This window comes from Triticum dicoccoides, chromosome 7A (genome assembly GCF_002162155.2).
Source record: "Triticum dicoccoides isolate Atlit2015 ecotype Zavitan chromosome 7A, WEW_v2.0, whole genome shotgun sequence".
Lineage (NCBI taxonomy): Eukaryota > Viridiplantae > Streptophyta > Magnoliopsida > Poales > Poaceae > Triticum > Triticum dicoccoides.
Genome location: NC_041392.1, coordinates 674,888,608 through 674,911,174, shown reverse-complemented (window position 1 = coordinate 674,911,174; position 22,567 = coordinate 674,888,608).

The following is a 22,567-nucleotide window of genomic DNA, read 5'->3' as shown; positions in this document are numbered from 1 at the left end:
CCTAAAATGAAGTGATGAGAAGGAGGTATCTGATATGTCTCGAACGTATCAATAATTTTTGATTGCTCCATGCTATATTATCTACTGTTTTGGATGTTTATGGGCTTTATTATACACTTTTATATCATTTTTGGGACTAACCTATTAACCCAGAGCCTAGTGCCAGTTTCTGTTTTTACCTTGTTTTAGGGTTTCGAAGAAAAGGAAAACCAAACGGAGTCCAATTGACCTGAAACTTCACGGAACCCATTTTTGGAAGGAAAGAAGCGCAGAAGACTTGGAGTGCACGTCAGGGGACCTCCGAGGAGGCCACGAGGTAGGGGGGCGCGCCCACCCCCTAGGGTGCGCCCTCCACCCTCGTGGGCCCCTCGTGGTCCCCCCTAACGTACTTCTTCCGCCTATATATCTCCATATACCCTAAAAACATCCAGGAGCACAATAGATCAGGAGTTCCGCCGCCAGAAGCCTCCGTAGCCACCGAAAGCCAATCTAGACCCGTTCCGGCACCCTGCCGGAGGGGGCAATCCCTCTCCAGTGGCCATCTTCATCATCCCGGTGCTCTCCATGACGAAGAGGGAGTAGTTCTCCCTCGGGGCTGAGGGTATGTACCAGTAGCTATGTGTTTGATCTCTCTCTCTCTCTCTCTCTCTCTCTCTCTCTCGTGTTCTTGATTTGGCACGATCTTGATGTATCGCGAGCTTTGCTATTATAGTTGGATCTTATGTTTCTCCTCCCCCACTACTCTCTTGTAATGGATTGAGTTTTCCCTTTGAAGTTATCTTATCGGATTGAGTCTTTAAAGATTTGAGAACACTTGATGTATGTCTTGCCGTGCGTATCTGTGGTGACAATGGGATATCACGTGATTCACTTGATGTATGTTTTGGTGATCAACTTGCGGGTTCCGCCCATGAACCTATGCATAGGGGCTGGCACATGTTTTCGTCGTGATTCTTCGGTAGAAACTTTGGGGAACTCTTTGAGGTTCTATGTGTTGGTTGAATAGATGAATCTGAGATTGTGTGATGCATATCATATAATCATACCCACGGATACTTGAGGTGACATTGGAGTATCTAGGTGATATTAGCGTTTTGATTGATTTGTGTCTGAAGGTGTTATTCTAGTACGAACTCTAGGGCTATTTGTGACACTTATATGAATAGCCCAACGGATTGATTGGAAAGAATAACTTTGAGGTGGTTTCGTACCCTACCTTAATCTCTTCGTTTGTTCTCCACTATTAGTGACTTTGGAGTGACTCTTTGTTGCTTGTTGAGGGATAGTTATATGATCCAATTATGTTATTATTGTTGAGGGAACTTACACTAGTGAAAGTATGAACCCTAGGCCTTGTTTCAACGCATTGCAATACCGTTTGTGCTCACTTTTATCATTCGTTACCTTGCTGTTTTTATATTTTTCATATTACAAAAACCATTATCTACTATCTATATTGCACTTGTATCACCATCTCTTCGCCGAACTAGTGCACCTATACAATTTACCATTGTATTGGGTGTGTTGGGGACACAAGAGACTCTTTGTTATTTGGTTGCAGGGTTGCTTCAGAGAGACCATCTTCATCCTATGCCTCCTACGGATTGATAAACCTTAGGTCATCCACTTGAGGGAAATTTGCTATTGTCCTACAAACCTCTGCACTTGGAGGCCCAACAACGTCTACAAGAAGAAGGTTGTGTAGTAGACATCAAGCTCTTTTCTGGTGTCGTTGCCGGGGAGGTGAGTGCTTGAAGGTATTTCTTTAGATCTTGCAATCGAGTCTTTTAGTTTCTTGTTTTATCACTAGTTTAATTTATAAAATAAAACTATAAAAAAATGGAATTGAGTTTGTCTCATATGCTTCACCTTTTTAATATCTTTCGTGAGTATGATGGAAAGGATAATTGTGCTCAAGTGCTAGAAGCAGAAATCTATAAAATGTTTGGCACGAAATATTTGAATGATAGGCATGATTGCAATGTTGTTAGTACGAATTCCTTGAATATCCATGATGCTAATGATATTCAAAGCCACAAGCTTGGGGAAGCTATGTTTGATGAAGATGATATTTTTTGTCCCCCAAGTTTTGATGAGCAAATTTATTATGATGAAAGCATGCCTCCTATATATGATGATTATTGTGATGACACGTATGCTTTAAATAATAATGATAACCATGAAACTTGTCATCTCGATCTTAATTTTGAATCACATGATAGTTATTTTGTTGAGTTTGCTCCCACTAGTATTAATGAGAAGAACCTTGCTTATGTGGAGAGTAGTAAATTTTCTATGCTTGTATATCATGAAAAGAATGCTTTAGGTGCTGGTTATATTGTTGAATTCATTCATGATGCTACTGAAAATTATTATGAGGGAGGAATATATGCTTGTAGGAATTGCAATAATATCAATTTTCCTCTCTATGTGCTTAAAGTTTTGAAGTTATGCATGTTTTCCTTTCCTATGCAAGTTGATTCTTGTTCCCATAAGTTGTTTTCTCACAAAATCCCTATGCATAGGAAGTGGGTTAGGCTTAAATGTGCTAGTCATATTCTTCATGATGCTCTCTTTATGTTCCAATTCTTATCATTTATGTGAGCATCATTGAAATCATCATGCCTACCTAGGGGCGTTAAACGATAGCGCTTGTTGGGAGGCAACCCAACTTTATTATAGTTGCTTGCTTTTTGTTCCTGTTTAGTAATAAATAATTCATCTATCCTCTGTTTAGATGTGGTTTTATGCTTTTAATTAGTGTTTGTGCCAAGTAGAACCTTTGGGAAGACTTGGGGAAAGTCGTGTTGATCATGCTGTAAAAAACAGAAACTTTAGCGCTCACGAGAATTGCTGCCATTTTTATTTGGAGAGTGCTATTTAGATAATTCTTTTTTTCAGATGATTAATAGATAAATTTCTCAGGTCCAGAAATTTATTTGAGAATTTTATGAGTTCAAGAAGTATACGTTTGATCCAGATTACTACAGACTGTTCTGTTTTTGAAAGATTCTGTTTTCTATGTGTTGTTTGCTTATTTTGATGAATCTATGAGTAGTATCGGAGGGTATGAACCATAGAGAAGTTGGAATACAGTAGGTTTAACACCAATATAAATAAAGAATGTGTTCATTACAGTACTTTGAAGTGGTGATTCATTTTTTTATACTAACGGAGCTTACGAGTTTTCTGTTAAGTTTTGTGTTGTGAAGTTTTCAAGTTTTGGGTAAGGATTCAATAGACTATGGGATAAGGAGTGGCAAGAGCCTAAGCTTGGGGATTCCCAAGGCACCCCAAGGTAATATTCAAGTATATCCAAGAGCCTAAGCTTGGGGATGCCCCGGAAGGCATCCCCTCTTTCGTCTTCGTTCATCGGTAACTTTACTTGGAGCTATATTTTTATTCACCACATTATATGTGTTTTGCTTGGAGCGTCATTTTATTTTATTTAGTTTTGCTTGCTGTTTGAATAAAATATCAAGATCTGAAATTATTAAATGTTAGAGAGTCTTCACATAGTTGCATAATTATTCGACTACTCATTGATCTTCACTTATATCTTTCGGAGTAGTTTGTTGTTTGCTCTAGTGCTTCACTTATATCTTTTAGATCATGGTGGTAGTTTTATTTTGAAGAAATAGATGAACTCTCATAATTCACTTAGATTATTTTTTAGAGTCTTAAATAGCATGGTAATTTTCTTAAAATCCTAATATGCTAGGTATTCGAGATTTGTAAAATTTTCTTATGAGTGTTTTGAATACTAAGAGAAGTTTGATGCTTGATGATTGTTTTGGGACATGGAGGTAATAATACCAAAGTCGTGCTAGTTGAGTAGTTGTGAATTTGAGAAATGCTTGTGTTGAAGTTTGCAAGTCCCGTAGCATGCACGTATGGTAAACGTTATGCAACAAATTTGAAACATGAGGTGTTATTTGATTGTCTTCCTTATGAGTGGCCGTCGGGGATGAGCGATGGTCTTTTCCTACAAATCTATCCCCCTAGGAGCATGCGCATAGTATTGAGGTTTTTGATGACTTGTAGATTTTTGCAATAAGTATGTGAGTTCTTTATGACTAATGTTGAGTCCATGGATTATATGCACTCTCACCCTTCCATCCTTGCTAGCCTCTTCGTACCGTGCATTGCCCTTTCTCACATTGAGAGTTGGCGCAAACTTCGCCGGTGCATCCAAACCCCGTGATACGATACACTCTGTCACACATAAACCTCCTTATATCTTCCTCAAAACAGGCACCATACCTACATATTATGTCATTTCCAAAGCCATTCCGAGATATATTGCCATGCAACTTTCCACCATTCAGTTTATCATGACACATTCATCATTGTCATATTGCTTTGCATGATCATGTAGTTGACATCGTATTTGTGGCAAAGCCACCGTTCATAATTTTTCATACATGTCACACTTGACTCATCGCAATCCCGGTACACCGCCGGAGGCATTCATATAGAGTCATATCTTGTTCTAGTATCGAGTTGTAATCATTGAGTTGTAAATAAATAGAAGTGTGATGATCATCATTTTCTAGAGTATTGTCCCAAGTGAGGAATAAAAAAAGAGAAAGGGCATAAAAAAGAGAAGGCCCAAAAAAAGAAAAGAAAAAGGCCATAAAAAAGAGAAGGCCCAAAAAAATAAAAAATAAAAAATGAAAGAAAAAGAGAGAAGGGACAATGCTACTATCCTTTGCCACACTTGTGCTTCAAAGTAGCACCATAATCCTCATGATAGAGAGTCTCTTGTTTTGTCACTTTCATATACTAGTGGGAATTTTTCATTATAGAACTTGGCTTGTATATTCCAACAATGGGCCTCCTCAAGTGCCCTAGGTCTCCGTGAGCAAGCAAGTTGGATGCACACCCACTTAGTTTCTTTTGTTGAGCTTTCATACATTTATAGCTCTAGTGCATCCGTTGCATGGCAATACCTACTCCTTGCATTGACATCATTCGATGGGCATCTCCATAGCCCATTGATTAGCCTCTTTGATGTGAGACTTTCTCCTTTTTGTCTTCTCCACATAACCCCCTCATTATATTCTATTCCACCCATAGTGCTATGTCCATGGCTCGCGCTCATATATTGTGTGAAAGTTTATAGGTTTGAGATTACTAAAGTATGAAACAATTGCTTGGCTTGTCATCGGGGTTTTGCATGATGAGAGCATTCTTGTGTGACGAAAATGAAATATGACTAAACCATATGATTTTGTAGGGATGAACTTTCTTTGGCCATGTTATTTTGACAAGACATAATTGCTTAGTTAGTATGCTTGAAGTATTATCATTTTTATGTCAATGAACTTTTGTCTTGAATCTTTCAGATCTGAATATTCATACCACAATTAAGAAGAATTGCATTGAAATTATGCCAAGTAGCACTCCGCATCAAAAATTCTGTTTTTATCATTTACCTACTCGAGGATGAGCAAGAATTAAGCGTGGGGATGCTGATACGTCTCCAACGTATCTATAATTTTTGATTGCTCCATGCTATATTATCTACTATTTTGGATGTTTATGGGCTTTATTATACACTTTTATATCATTTTTTGGGACTTACCTATTAACCCAGAGCCCTGTGCCAGTTTCTGTTTTTACCTTGTTTTAGGGTTTCAAAGAAAAGGAAAACCAAACAGAGTCCAATTGACCTGAAACTTCACGGAACCCATTTTTGGAAGGAAAGAAGCCCAAAGACTTGGAGTGCACGTCAGGGGACCTTCGAGGAGGCCACGAGGTAGGGAGCGCGCCCACCCCCCTAGGGCGCGCCCTCCACCCTCGTGGGCCCCTCATGGCCCCCCTGACGTACTTCTTCCGCCTATATATCTCCATATACCCTAAAAACATCCGGGAGCACAATAGATCGGGAGTTTTGCCGCCAGAAGCATCCGTAGCCACCGAAAGCCAATCTAGACTCGTTCCGGCACCCTGCCGGAGGGGGAAATTCCTCTCTTGTGGCCATCTTCATCATCCCGGTGCTCTCCATGACAAGGAGGGAGTAGTTCTCCCTCGGGGCTGAGGGTATGTACCAGTAGCTATGTGTTTGATCTCTCTCTCTCTCTCTCTCTCTCTCGTGTTCTTGATTTGGCACGATCTTGATGTATCGCGAGCTTTGCTATTATAGTTGGATCTTATGTTTCCCCTCCCCCTCTACTCTCTTGTAATGGATTGAGTTTTCCCTTTGAAGTTATCTTATCGGATTGAGTCTTTAAAGATTTGAGAACACTTGATGTATGTCTTGCCGTGCGTATCTGTGGTGACAATGGGATATCACGTGATTCACTTGATGTATGTTTTGGTGATCAACTTGCGGGTTCCGCCCATGAACCTATGCATAGGGGTTGGCACACGTTTTCGTAGTGATTCTCTGGTAGAAACTTTGGGGCACTCTTCGAGGTTCTATCTGTTGGTTGAATAGATGAATCTGAGATTGTGTGATGCATATCGTATGATCATACCCACGGATACTTGAGGTGACATTAGGGTTTTGATTGATCTGTGTCTTAAGGTGTTATTCTAGTACGAACTCTAGGGCTATTTGTGACACTTATAGGAATAGCCCAACGGATTGATTGGAAAGAATAACTTTGAGGTGGTTTCGTACCCCACCATAATCTCTTTGTTTGTTCTCTGCTATTAGTGACTTTGGAGTGACTCTTTGTTGCATGTTGAGGGATAGTTATATGATCCAATTATGTTATTATTGTTGAGGGAACTTATACTAGTGAAAATATGAACCCTAGGCCTTGTTTCAACGCATTGCAATACCGTTTGTGCTCACTTTTATCATTCGTTACCTTGCTGTTTTTATATTTTCAGATTACAAAAACCATTATCTACTATCTATATTGCACTTGTATCACCATATCTTCGCCGAACTAGTGCACCTATACAATTTACCATTGTATTGGGTGTGTTGGGGACACAAGAGACTCTTTGTTATTTGGTTGCAGGGTTGCTTGAGAGAGACCATCTTCATCCTACGCCTCCTACGGATTGATAAACCTTAGGTCATCCACTTGAGGGAAATTTGCTACTTTCCTACAAACCTCTGCACTTGGAGGCCCAACAACGTCTACAAGAAGAAGGTTGTGTAGTAGACATTAGTATCAGAGTCGTCTGCCGGTGACTTGTGAAGCAAGGAATCTTTTTAACACGCCAGGGGCAGGAACCAGTAACCTGACAGCAGTAAACTGGGCCGGAGCGCCTGGGACAGGAACATCGGCTCAGCCACGTGTAATGGATCTGCCTCGACAGAACAGTAACCCGCCACAACATATATCGACGCCACCGGGTCATTACTCCAACCCTTTGGATAATATGGTTGTTGCGGCGTCCCGACTAGCGGCTATCCCTGTGGAAGGTGACTCGCCAACAACAGCTGAAACACGGAGGGCTAGAGAGTTTCTTCAGACAGCATTGGTGCAGCAGCAGGCTTACTCTTACAGCCGTGATAGCATTCATTCCACACCTCGCCCGAGCCGAAGCTACAACAGACATTTAGATGAGCCGACAGTCTCAAGCAGTGGACGGAATCATAACCCGTCACGTGGTAATGACCCGGCGGGCGGTGGTGCTAATGCTCAGAACATGGTGGATTAAGGAAGAGCCCGTCGAGAGGCCGAGCTGGCGGCTCAGTATGCGGCTCATGAACCAACTCCGATTCATCCAACCACCTCGGTGGAGCCGGGTCTGACCTTTAGAAACTTGGGGGTGCCGTGTTTAGTGCCGGATTTGTGGAATGAGCGTCTGCCCAAGGATTTCGAAGGGCCTCGTAAGGTGCCCAATTACACCGCTGATTTAAGTCCTGAAACGTGGGTTGACGGTTATGAGATGGCCATGGAGTTGTTGGATGTCAGTGAAGCAACTTGTGCTAAATACTTTCCTTTGATGTTGGAAGGAACGGCCTGTACTTGGTTAAAGGGGCTCCCAGCTAATTCCATCGGGTCATGGGTTGAGTTAAAGGCCCGGCTCATCTAGAACTTTAAGGATACATTAGTAGAAAAGGGGGCAACGGTCCAGGTCGGATCAGCCCATTAGTCCCGGTTCAGTCCAGAACCAGGACCAATGGGGGCATTGGACCCAGTTCGTGAGCCCAGGGGGCCGGCCGGGCCACGTTGGCCATTGGTCCCTGTTCATCTGGACCTTTTGGTCCCGGTTGGTGGGACAAACCGGGACCAGTGGGCCTCGCGCCTGGCCCACCACCATTGGTCCCGGTTGGTGGCTTGAACCAGGAACAAAGGCTCCCGTTTAGTGCCAGTTCATGCCACCAACCGGGACCAATGATGTGCCTATATATACCCCCTCGCGTAAGAGCAGAGCACACTGCTCTGTTTTTTTCTGGCCGAGGGGGAGAGGGCTTGGTGGTGCTCTAGCTCACCTCCTATCCACACAAAGTGTTCGATGGAATGCCCGAGCCACACTACTTAAGCTTTCTCCTCTACAAGCTCGACCTCCAAGCTCCATTTTCCTCAATATTTGTCTAGGTTTAGCGGTCCGTCACGCCCCGTCGCCGTCTTCACCACCGTCGATCACCCGCGTCCAGCTCATCGCCGACACCACTGTGGTGAGCCTCTTGTTCTTATCTTCTTTCTGAAAGGAAAAAAATTCTTACTTGTATGTTTACATAGATACTTGTATTATTTTCTTAATTTTATTATTGCATCTTATATAGTGCGATGGTTTTCGTATCCGCCCCCGTCGGCCCTCGTCCTATCTATGATTCGGATGTGGTATATATATATATATATTATCTTTATAACTATTGGTTCATTTATTGTTTATGAAAATTATGCCGACCAACGTGACATAGATTTTCTTTATGTAGGATGTATGTGAATCGGAAATTCCAACCGAACCTATTGTTGAGAGGTTAAATTTAGTTGAGGAAGAAAACAATTTGTTGAAGGAAAAAATAAAAAAATTGAGGAGGAGAAGATGATATTGGAGTTGCATGTTGCGGATGTCGTCGATGATCACAAGATCAAGATGGATGCAATGAGCTTGAAGATTAGAAAGATTAGAAAATATGCCATTCATACCGAGGCTTGGTATCATTATGCCGTTGGATCAATTGTTACATTGGTTGCGATTATGATCACATTTGTTTTCGCATTGAAATGTTTTGCATAGTTTCAATGTATGGTTTAATTAATTAGATGCTCTGGAGAGCTATATGTTGTTAGATGAGAACTATGTATGTACTTTGGTTTTAATGTGATGATGAACTTCTATTAATTTGGACACTTAATTATATATAATTCACGCAGATGAACCGGCAATGGATGTACGGTGACAGACACACCTCCGGGTACATTAAGGGCGTGCATGAGTTTCTCGATGAGGCTGAGGCAAACAAGCAGAATGGTTTTATATGTTGTCCATGCACTGAATGTGGGAATACGAGGTCTTACTCTAACCGGAAAATCCTTCACTCCCACCTGCTTTACAATGGTTTCATGCCACACTATAATGTTTGGACGAGGCACGGAGAAATAGGGGTTATGATGGAAGACGGCGAAGAAGAAGAGTACGATGACAACTATGTGCCCCCTGAATACGTTGATGTTGCAACGGGTGGGAGGGGCTGGTGAAGATCAAGAGGAACCAGACGATGTGCCCAATGATGCTGCAACGGGTGAAGCTACTGAAGATCAAGAGGAACTAGACAATGTGCCCGATCATGATGATCTCCGTCGGGTCATTGTCGATGCAAGGACGCAATGCGAAAGTCAAAAGGAGAAGCTGAAGTTCGATCGCATGTTAGAGGATCACAAAAAAGGGTTGTACCCCAATTGCGAAGATGGCAAGAAAAAGCTCGGTACTGTACTGTAATTGCTACAGTGGAAGGCAGAGAATGTTGTGGCTGACAAAGGATTTGAGAAGCTTCTGAAAATATTGAAGAAGAAGCTTCCAAAGGATAACGAATTGCCCGACAGTACATACGCAGCAAAGAAGGTCGTATGCCCTCTAGGATTGGAGGTGGAGAAGATACATGCATGCCCTAATGACTGCATCCTCTACCATGGTGCATACAAGGATCTGAACGCATGCCCGGTATGCGGTGCATTGCGGTATAAGATCAAACGAGATGACCCTGGTGATGTTGACGGCGAGCCCCCCAGGAAGAGGTTTCCTGCGAAGGTGATGTGGTATGCTCCTATAATACCACGGTTGAAACGTCTGTTCAGAAACGAAGAGCATGCCATGTTGATGCGATGGCACAGTGAGGACCAGAAGAAAGACGGGAAGTTGAGAGCACCCGCTGACGGGTCACAGTGGAGAAAAATCGAGAGAAAGTACTGGGATGAGTTTGCAAAGGACCCAAGGAATGTATGGTTTGCTTTAAGCGCGGATGGCATTAATCCTTTCAGGGAGCAGAGCAGCAATCACAGCACCTTGCCCGTGACTCTATGTATGTATAACCTTCCTCCTTGGATGTGCATGAAGCGGAAGTTCATTATGATGCCAGTTCTCATCCATGGCCCTAAGCAACCCGACAACGACATTCATGTGTACCTAAGGCCATTATTTGAAGAACTTTTACAGCTGTGGAATGGAAACAGTGTACGGTCATGGTATGAGCACAGACAGGAGGAATTTAACCTAAAGGCGTTGCTGTTCGTGACCATCAACGATTGGCCCGCTCTCAGTAACCTTTTAGGACAGACAAACAAAGGATACCACGCATGCACGCACTGTTTAGATGACACTGAAACTATATACCTGGACAAATGCAGGAAGAATGTGTACCTGGGCCATCGTCAATTTCTTCTGACCAACCATCAATGTCAAAAAATGGCAAGCATTTCAAAGGCGAGGCAGATCACGGGAAGAAGCCTGCCATGCGTACCGGTGATCACGTACTTGCTATTGTCAATGATTTACACGTAATCTTTGGAAAGGGTCCCGGCGGAGTAGCTGTTCCGAATGACGCTGAGGGACACACACCCATGTGTAAGAAGAAATCTATATTTTGGGACCTACCCTACTGGAAAGACCTAGAGGTCCGCTCTTCAATCGATGTGATGCACATGATGAAGAACCTTTGCATGAACCTACTAGGCTTCTTGGGCGTGTATGGGAAGACAAAAGATACACCTGAGGCACGGGAGGACCTGCAATGTTTGCACGAAAAAGACGGCATGCCTCCGAAGCAGTATAAAGGTCCTGCCAGCTACGCTCTTACGAAAGAAGAGAAAGAAATCTTCTTTGAATGCCTGCTCAGTATGAAGGTCATGACTGGCTTCTCGTCGAATATAAAGGGAATAATAAATATGCCAGAGAAAAAGTTTCAGAACCTAAAGTCTCATGACTGCCACGTGATTATGACGCAGCTGCTTCCGATTGCATTGAGGGGGCTTCTACCGGAAAACGTCCGATTAGCCATTGTGAAGCTATGTGCATTCCTCAATGCAATCTCTCAGAAGGTGATCGATCCAGAAATTGTACCAAGGCTAAGGAGTGATGTGGCGCAATGTCTTGTCAGTTTCGAGCTGCTGTTCCCACCATCCTTCTTCAATATCATGACACACGTCCTAGTTCATCTAGTTGACGAGATTGTCATACTGGGCCCATATTTCTACACAATATGTTCCCCTTTGAGAGGTTCATGGGAGTCCTAAAGTAATATGTCCGTAACCGCGCTCGGCCAGAAGGAAGCATCTCCATGGGCCATCAAACAAAGGATGTTATCGGGTTTTGTGTTGACTTCATTCCTAGCCTTAAGAAGATAGGTCTCCCTAAATCGCGGTATGAGGGGAGACTGACTGGAAAAGGCACTCTTGGAAGTGACTCAATAATATGTAGGGACGGATATTCTTGGTCTCAAGCACACTACATAGTTCTACAGAACTCTACCTTGGTGACCCCGTATGTCGATTAACACAAGAATAGTCTGCGCTCCAAACACCCGGAGCAGTGCGACGACTGGATTACATGTGAACACATCAGGACTTTCAGCAGTTGGTTGGAAACACGTCTCAGAGGTGACAACACTGTTTGTGATGAGCTGTACTTGTTGTCCAGGGGACCATCTTTGACTGTATTGACTTACAAAGGATATGAGATAAATGGGAATACATTTTACACAATCACCCAAGATCAAAAGCGCACCAACCAAAACAGCGGTGTCCACTTTGATGCAGCAACCGAGAGCAGAAAGGACACATATTATGGTTACATAGTGGACATATGGGAACTTGACTACGGACATGATTTTAAGGTCCCTTTGTTTAAGTGCAAATGGGTCAATCTGTCAGGCGGCGGGGTACAGGTAGACCCACAGTACAGAATGACAACAGTGGATCTGAAAAATCTTGGGTACACTGACGAACCGTTCGTCCTAGCCAATGATGTGGCACATGTTATCTATGTGAAGGACATGTCTACCAAACCAAGAAAAAGAAAAGATAAGGAAGCGAATACATCATACGATGAGCCAAAGCGCCACATAGTTCTTTCAGGAAAAAGGGATATCCTGGGAGTGGAGGGCAAGACAGACATGTCTGAAGATTATCCATGGTTACGGCGCAATAAGAAAATGACACAAGCGAAGAAAAAGTGAACACTTTCTCCCGCAACTATTATGATGATACCATGCCAACTTTGTAACACACGAGTATGCTATGCCAACTTTTTCAGAGTTCATTTGAAAACTATGAATTTAGGTCGAATTTTCTCTATAGGTGCATCTATGTTCATTTTTTTAGTAAAGTTCATCACAAACTTTTGATTCACAAAAATTTCAAAGAATTCAAATTTGAAAACTAATGGCACTAACAGAAAGTTTATAATTTTTCTAAAACTAATGGCACTAACAGAAAGTTTATAATTTTGGTGACCTAAAAGAAAAAAGAATTAAAAAATAAAGCAAAAAACAAAAGAACATAAATAATACAGAAAACAAAACAAAAAAACTAAAAAAAATAAAAATAGCAACAATAAGTATTTTGTTGTAAGTAGAAACAAAATAAAATAAATAAAGCAACAGAGAAAACAAAAAAACTAAAAAAGTGTTTTCAAATTTAAAAACTAATGGCACTAACAGAAAGTTTATAATTTTTCTAAAACTAAAAGCAAAAAGAATTAGAAAAATAAAGCAAAAAACAAAAGAAAATAAATAATGCAGAAAGTTTATAATTTTTGTGACCTAAAAGAAAAAATAAATCACTAAAAAAACTATAAGAATTTTGTTCTAAGTAGAAATGAAAAAGTAAATAGTAAAAAAAATGCCTATAATATTTGTTATGACTAACTAAAATTACCGAATTGAGTATAATGATAAAACACAGTAATATTAAATAGCAGGAAAAAGAATGACTCAAAAATCAATTTTTATAGTAAAGTTATTCATAAACTAGTGATTCACACAAATTTTAAAAAATTCAAATTTAAACTATTCAAATTTTAAAACTAATGGCACTAACAGAAAGTTTATAATTTTTGTGACCTAAAAGAAAAAAATCACTAAAAAACTATAAGTATTTGTTGGGGAACGTTGCAGAAAACAAAAAAAATTCCTACGTTTTCACCAAGATCCATCTATGAGTTCATCTAGCAACGAGTGATTGGATGCACCTACATACCTTTGTAGATCGCGAGCGGAAGCATTCAAAGAACGGGGATGAGGGAGTCGTACTCGTCGTGATCCAAATCACCGGAGATCCTAGCGCCGAACGGACGACACCTCCGCGTTCAACACACGTACGGTCAGCGTGACGTCTCCTTCTTCTTGATCCAGCAAGGGGAAAGGAGAGGTTGATGATGATCCAGCAGCACGACGGTGTGGTGGTGGATGCAGCAGTCACCGCAGCAGGGCTTCGCCGAGCTTCTGCGAGAGGGAGAGGTGTAGCAGGGGAGAGGGAGGCGCCAAGGCTTGAGGTGTGGCTGCCCTCCCTCCCCCCTTTATATAGGCCCCCTAGGGGGGTGCACCGGCCCTAGGAGATTGGATCTCCTAGGGGGGCGGCGGCCAAGGGGGTGGAGTACCCCCCAAGGCAAGTGGAGGCGCCCCCTCCCCTAGGGTTCCCAACCCTAGGCACATGGGGGGCCCAAGGGGGGCGCACCAGCCCACTAAGGGCTGGTTCCCCTCCCCACTTCAGCCCTTGGGGCCCTCCTGGATGGGTGGCCCCACCCGGTGGACCCCCGGGACCCATCCGGTGGACCCGGTACAATACCGGTGACCCCAAAACTTTCCCGATGGCCGAAATAACACTTCCTATATATAATTCTTCACCTCCGGAACTTCTCGTGACGTCCAGGATCTCATCCGGGACTCCGAACAACTTTCGGATTACTGCATACTCATATCTATACAACCCTAGCATCACCGAACCTTAAGTGTGTAGACCCTGCGGGTTCGGGAGACAAGCAGACATGACCAAGACGACTCTCTGGTCAATAACCAACAGCGGGATCTGGATACCCATGTTGGCTCCCACATGCTCCTCGATGATCTCATCGGATGAACCACAATGTCGAGGACCTAATCAATCCCGTACTCAATTCCCTTTGTCAATCGGTACGTTACTTGCCCGAGACTTGATTGTTGGTATCCCAATACCTCGTTCAGTCTCGTTACCGGCAAGTCACTTTACTCGTACCGTAATGCATGATCCCGTGATCAACCACTTGATCACATTGAGCTCATTATGATGGTGCATTACCGATTGGGCCCAGAGATACCTCTCCGTCATACGGAGTGACAAATCCCAGTCTCGATTCGTGCCAAGCCAACAGACACTTTCGGAGATACCTGTAATGTACCTTTATAGTCACCCAGTTACGTTGTGACGTTTGGCACACCCAAGGCACTCCTACAGCATCCGGGAGTTGCACAATCTCATGGTCTAAGGAAATGATACTTGACATCCAGAAAAGCTACAGCAAACGAACTACACGATCTTTGTGCTATGCTTAGGTTTGGGTCTTGTCCATCACATCATTATCCTAATGATGTGATCCCGTTATCAATGACATCCCCATGTCCATAGCCAGGAAACCATGACTATCTGTTGATCAACGAGCTAGTCAACTAGAGGCTCACTAGGGACACATTATGGTCTATGTATTCACACATGTATTACGATTTCCGGATAATACAATTATAGCATGAATAATAGACAATTATCATGAACAAGGAAATATAATAATCATTTTATTATTGCCTCTAGGGCATATTTCCAACAGTCTCCCACTTGCACTAGAGTCAATCATCTAGTTACATTGTGATGAATCGAACACCCATGGAATTCTGGTGTTGATCATGTTTTGCTCTAGGGAGAGGTTTAATCAACGGATCTGCTACATTCAGGTCCGTATGTACTTTACAAATCTCTATGTCTCCATTTTGAACACTTTCATGAATGGAGTTGAAGAGACGCTTGATATGCCTGGTCTTCCTGTGAAACCTGGGCTCCTTGGCAAGGGCAATAGCTCCAGTGTTAGAGTCATCGGTCCCGACGCATTGGGTATGACTCCTAGGTCGGTAATGAACTCCTTCACCCAGACTGCTTGGTGTGCTGCCTCCGAGGCTGCCATGTACTCCTCTTCACATGTAGATCCCGCCACAACGCTTTGCTTGCAACTGCACCAGCTTACTACCCCACCATTCAAAATATATACGTATCCGGTTTGTGACTTAGAGTCATCCAGATCTGTGTCGAAGCTAGCATCGACGTAACCCTTTATGAAGAGCTCTTCGTCACCTCCATAAACGAGAAACATTTCCTTAGTCCCTTTCAGGTACTTTAGGATATTCTTGACCGCTGTCCAGTGTTCCTTGCCGGGATTACTTTGGTACCTACCTACCAAACTTACGGCAAGGTTTACATCAGGTCTGGTACACAGCATGGCATACATAATAGACCCTATGGCTGAGGCATAGGGGATGACACTCATCTCTTCTATATCTTCTGCCGTGGTTGGACATTAAGCTGAGCTCAATTTCACACCTTGCAACACAGGCAAGAACCCCTTCTTAGACTGATCCATATTGAACTTCTTCAATATCTTATCAAGGTATATGCTTTGTGAAAGACCTATGAGGCGTCTTGATCTATCTCTATAGATCTTGATGCCTAATATATAAGCAACTTCTCCAAGGTCCTTCATTGAAAAACTCTTATTCAAGTAGGCCTTAATGCTGTCCAAAAGCTCTATATCATTTCCCGTCAAAAGTATGTCATCTACATATAATATGAGAAATTCTACAGAGCTCCCACTCACTTTCTTGTAAACGCAGGCTTCTCCATAAGTCTGCATAAACCCAAACTCTTTGATCATCTCATCAAAGCGAATGTTCCAACTCCGAGATGCTTGCACCAGCCCATAAATCGAGCGTTGGAGCTTGCACACCTTGTCAGCATTCTTAGGATCGACAAAACCTTCCGGCTCCATCATATACAATTCTTCCTTAAGGAAACCATTAAGGAATGCCGTTTTGACGTCCATTTGCCATATCTCATAATCATAGAATGCGGCAATTGCTAACATGATTCAGACGGACTTCAGCTTCGCTACCGGTGAGAAAGTCTCATCATAGTCAACCCCTTGAACTTGTTGATAACCCTTAGCGACAAGCCGAGCTTTATAGATGGTCACATTACCATCCGCGTCTGTCTTCTTCTTAAAGATCCATTTATTTTCTATGGCTCGCCGATCATTGGGCAAGTCAGTCGAAGTCCATACTTCGTTTTCATACATGGATCCGATCTCGGATTTCATGGCTTCCAGCCATTTGTCGGAATCCGGGCCCGCCATCGTTTCTTCATAGTTCGAAGGTTCACCGTTGTCTAACAACATGATTTCCAAGACAGGGTTGCCGTACCACTCTGGTGTGGAACGTGTCCTTGTGGACCTTCGAAGTTCAGTAGGAGCTTGATCAGAAGTATCTTGATCATCATTATTAACTTCCTCTCTAATTGGTGCAGGCACCACAGGAACATTTTCCTGAGCTGCGCTACTCTCTGCTTCAAGAGGCAGTATTTCATCAGGCTCTACTTTCCTCCCACTTCTTTCGAGAGAAACTCCTTCTCTAGAAAGGATCCATTCTTGGCAACAAAGATCTTGCCTTCGGATCTGAGGTAGAAGGTATACCCAATAGTTTCTTTAGGGTATCCTATGAAGACGCATTTTTCCGACTTGGGTTCAAGCTTTTGAGGTTGAAGTTTCTTGACATAAGCATCGCATCCCCAAACTTTTAGAAACGACAGCTTAGGTTTCTTCCCAAACCATAATTCATACGATGTCGTCTCAACGGATTTCGACAGTGCCCTATTTAAAGTGAATGCGGCAGTCTCTAAAGCATAGCCCCAAAATGATAGCGGTAAATCGGTAAGAGACATCATAGATCGCACCATATCTAATAGAGTGCGATTACGACGTTCGGACACACCATTACACTGAGGTGTTCTAGGCGGTGTCAGTTGTGAAACTATTCCACATTTTCTTAAGTGTGTGCCAAATTCATGACTCAAGTATTCTCCCCCACGATCTGATCGCAAGAACTTGATTTTCCTGTCATGTTGATTCTCAATCTCACTCTGAAATTCCTTGAACTTTTCAAAGGTCTCAGACTTATGTTCCATTAAGTAGACATACCCATATCTACTCAAGTCATCAGTGAGGGTGAGAACATAACGATAGCCACCGCGAACCTCAACACTCATTGGACCGCACACATCAGTATGTATGATTTCCAATAAGTTGGTTGCTCGCTCCATTGTTCCTGAGAACGGAGTCTTGGTCATTTTACCCATGAGGCATGGTTCGCACGTGTCAAATGATTCGTAATCAAGAGACTCTAAAAGTCCATCTGCATGGAGCTTCTTCATGCATTTGACACCTATGTGACCAAGGAGGCAGTGCCACAAGTATGTGGGACTATCATTATCAACCTTACATCTTTTGGTATTCACACTATGAATATGTGTAGCATTACGCTCGAGATTCATTAAGAATAAAACATTCACCATCGGAGCATGACCATAAAACATATCTCTCATATAAATAGAAGAACCATTATTCTCGGATTTAAATGAGTAGCCATCTCGTATTAAACGAGATCCTGATATAATGTTCATGCTCAAAGCTGGCACTAAATAACAATTATTGAGGTTTAAAACTAATCCCGTAGGTAAATGTAGAGGTAGCGTGCCGACGGCGATCACATCGACCTTGGAACCATTCCCGACGCGCATCATCACTTCGTCCTTCGCCAGTCTCCGCTTATTCCGCAGCTCCTACTTTGAGTTACAAATGTGAGCAACCACAGCGGTATCAAATACCCAGGAGCTACTACGAGTACTGGTAAGGTACACATCAATTACATGTATATCACATATACCTTTCGTGATGCCGGCCTTCTTGTCCGCTAAGTATTTGGGGCAGTTCCGCTTCCAGTGACCACTTCCCTTCCAATAAAAACACTCAGTCTCGGGCTTGGGTCCATTCTTTGGCTTCTTCCCGGCAGCTTGCTTACTGGGTGCGGCAACTCCTTTGCCGTCCTTCTTGAAGTTCTTCTTACCCTTGCCTTTCTTGAACTTAGTGGTTTTATTCACCATCAACACTTGATGTTCCTTTTTGACTTCTACCTCTACTGATTTCAGCATTGCAAATACTTCAGGAATGGTCTTTTCCATCCCCTGCATATTGAAGTTCATCACAAAGCTCTTGTAGCTTGGTGGAAGCGACTGGAGGATTCTGTCAATGACCGCGTCATCCGGGAGATTAACTCCCAGCTGAGTCAAGCGGTTATGTAACCCAGACATTGTGAGTATGTGCTCACTGACAGAACTATTTTCCTCCATCTTACAGCTGAAGAACTTGTCGGAGACTTCATATCTCTCGACCCGGGCATGAGCTTGAAAAACCATTTTCAGCTCTTCGAACATCTCATATGCTCCGTGTCTCTCAAAACGCTTTTGGAGCCCCGGTTCTAAGCTGTAAAGCATGCCGCACTGAACGAGGGAGTAATCATCAGTACGTGTCTGCGAAGCATTCATAACGTCTTGTTCTGCAGGGAGAGCGGGTGCTTCACCTAGCGGTGCTTGTAGGACATAATCTTTCTTGGCAGCTACGAGGATGATCCTCAGGTTCCGGACCCAGTCCGTATAGTTGCTGCCATCGTCTTTCAGCATGGTTTTCTCTAGGAACGCGTTGAAGTTGAGGACAATGTTGGCCATTTGATCTACAAGACATATTGTAAAGATTTTAGACTAAGTTCATGATAATTAAGTTCATCTAATCAAATTATTCAATGAACTCCCACTTAGATAGACATCCCTCCAGTCATGTAAGTATAACATGATCCGAGTTGACTAGGCCGTGTCCGATCATCACGTGAGACGGACTAGTCAACATCGGTGAACATCTTCATGTTGATCGTATCTTCTATACGACTCATGCTCGACCTTTCGGTCTTCTGTGTTCCGAGGCCATGTCTGTACATGCTAGGCTCGTCAAGTCAACCTAAGTGTTTGCATGTGTAAATATGTCTTACACCCGTTGTATGTGAACGTTGGAATCTATCACACCCGATCATCACGTGGTGCTTCGAAACAACGAACTGTCGCAACGGCGCACAGTTAGGGGAAACACTTTATTGTAATTATTATGAGGGATCATCTTATTTACTACCGTCGTTCTAAGTAAACAAGATGCAAAAACATGATAAACATCTCATGCAATCAAATAATAGTAACATGATATGGCCAATATCATATAGCTCCTGTGATCTCCATCTTGGGGCTCCATGATCATCTTGTCACCGGCATGACACCATGATCTCCATCATCGTGTCTTCATGAAGTTGCTCGCCAACTATTACTTCTACTACTATGACTAACACGTTTAGCAATAAAGTAAAGTAATTTACATGGCGTTTCTCAATGACACGCAGGTCATACAAAAAATAAAGACAACTCCTATGGCTCCTGCCGGTTGTCATACTCATCAACATGCAAGTCGTGATTCCTATTACAAGAACATGATCTCATACATCACATATATCATTCATCATTCATCACAACTTTGGCCATATCACATCACAAAACACTTGCTGCAAAAACAAGTTAGACGTCCTCTAATTGTTGTTGCAAGTTTTACGTGGCTGCAAGAGGGTTCTAGCAAGAACGTTTTCTTACCTACGTTAAAGCCACAACGTGATTTGTCAACTTCTATTTACCCTTCATAAGGACCCTTTTCATCGAATCCGCTCCAACTAAAGTGGGAGAGACAGACACCCGCCAGCCACCTTATTCAACTAGTGCATGTCAGTCGGTGGAACCGGTCTCACGTAAGCGTACGTGTAAGGTTGGCCCAGGCCGCTTCATCCCACAATACCGCTGAAGCAAAATAAGACTAGTAGCGGCAAGAAAGTTGACAACATCTACGCCCACAACAAATTGTGTTCTACTCGTGCAAGAGAACTACGGATAGACCTAGCTCATGATGCCACTATTGGGGAACGTTGCAGAAAACAAAAAAAATTCCTACGTTTTCACCAAGATCCATCTATGAGTTCATCTAGCAACGAGTGATCGGATTCTTCTACATACCTTTGTAGATCGCGAGCGGAAGCATTCAAAGAACGAGGATGAGGGAGTCGTACTCGTCGTGATCCAAATCACCGGAGATCCTAGCGCCGAACGGACGTCACCTCCGCGTTCAACACACGTACGGTCAGCATGACGTCTCCTCCTTCTTGATCCAGCAAGGGGGAAGGAGAGGTTGATGAAGATCCAGCAGCACGACGGCGTGGTGGTGGATGCAACAGTCACCGAAGCAGGGCTTCGCCGAGCTTCTGCGAGAGGGAGAGGTGTAGCAGGGGAGAGGGAGGCGCCAAGGCTTGAGGTGTGGCTGCCCTCCCTCCCCCCTTTATATAGGCCCCCTAGGGGGGTGCGCCGGCCCAAGGAGATGGGATCTCCTAGGGGGGCGGCGGCCAAGGGGGTGGAGTACCCCCCCAAGGCAAGTGGAGGCGCCCCCTCCCCTAGGGTTCCCAACCCTAGCCGCATGGGGGGGCCCAAGGGGGGGCGCACCAGCCCACTAAGGGCTGGTTCCCCTCCCCACTTCAGCCCTTGGGGCCCTCCGGGATGGGTGGCCCCACCTGGTGGACCCCCGGGACCCATCCGGTGGTCCTGGTACAATACCGGTGACCCTGAAACTTTCCCGATGGCCGAAATAACACTTCCTATATATAATTCTTCACCTCCGGACCATTCCGGAACTTCTCGTGATGTCCAGGATCTCATCCGGTACTCCAAACAACTTTTGGATTACTGCATACTCATATCTATACAACCCTAGCGTCACTGAACCTTAAGTGTGTAGACCCTACGGGTTCGGGAGACAAGCAGACATGACCGAGACGACTCTCTGGTCAATAACCAACAACGGGATCTGGATACCCATGTTGACTCCCACATGCTCCTCGATGATCTCATCGGATGAACCACGATGTCGAGGACTAATCAATCTTGTACTCAATTCCCTTTGTCAATCGGTACGTTACTTGCCCGAGACTTGATCGTCGGTATCCCAATACCTCGTTCAGTCTTGTTACTGGCAAGTCACTTTAATCGTACCGTAATGCATGATCCCGTGATCAACCACTTGATCACATTGAGCTCATTATGATGATGCATTACTGAGTGGGCCCGGAGATACCTCTCCATCATACGGAGTGACAAATCCCAGTCTCGATTCGTGCCAACCCAACAGACACTTTCGGAGATACCTGTAATGTACCTTTATAGTCACCCAGTTACGTTGTGACGTTTAGCACACCCAAGGCACTCCTACGGCATCCGGGAGTTGCACAATCTCATGGTCTAAGGAAATGATACTTGACATCCAGAAAAGCTACAGCAAACGAACTACACAATCTTTGTGCTATGCTTAGGTTTGGGTCTTGTCCATCACATCATTCTCCTAATGATGTGATCCCGTTATCAATGACATCCCCATGTCCATAGGCAGGAAACCATGACTATCTGTTGATCAACGAGCTAGTCAACTAGAGGCTCACTAGGGACACATTATGGTCTATGTATTCACACATGTATTACTATTTCCGGATAATACAATTATAGCATGAATAATAGACAATTATCATGAACAAGGAAATATAATAATCATTTTATTATTGCCTCTAGGGCATATTTCCAACAGTATTTATTTCTAAGTAGAAATGAAAAAACAAATAGTAAAAAAATGCCACCTACTTGTCCACCACGACCTGAATACGACTAGAAGCCCATCCATGGGCCAGGATTCAGGACCGCAGAAGGCCCAGCAGGCCCACAGGCATAGCGGTGTGAGATTAGGCCCAAAGGCCTGCAGTTCTGAGGAGTTCGATGGAGAGGGAGGGGCAGCGCTTATAAACAGGTGCGGCCGCTCCTCAGCTAGCGAGGTGGGACTAAACATCCCACCGCACCGCTGCTTTGGCAGGCGCAGGCCTTTGGTCCCGGTTGATGGCACCAACCGGGACTAAAGGGGGCATTGGTCACGGTTCATGGCACAAACCATGACCAATGCCCCCCTTTAG